This window comes from Ischnura elegans, chromosome 2 (assembly GCF_921293095.1).
Source record: "Ischnura elegans chromosome 2, ioIscEleg1.1, whole genome shotgun sequence".
NCBI lineage: Eukaryota > Metazoa > Arthropoda > Insecta > Odonata > Coenagrionidae > Ischnura > Ischnura elegans.
Window position 1 is genome coordinate 33113531 of NC_060247.1, and position 219 is coordinate 33113749.

Sequence of the window (219 nt, forward strand, 5' to 3'; positions counted from 1 at the left end):
TTTTTTTTTTAATATATGAAACTATTTTTTTGTAGCCCCTACTATTCAGGTTAATGATCAATGCTAGTATGAAGTAATTTTAAATGACCTTGAACTAGTATGAAAGATAGCATTTTGGTTCCTTATTTAATTATTCTTGTTGTGTATCCAAATTTTGTTACTTTTAACTTACTTTTTAGTTTAATTAGTGCAGTTCCTCGAACTTTTTACCCAAATAAG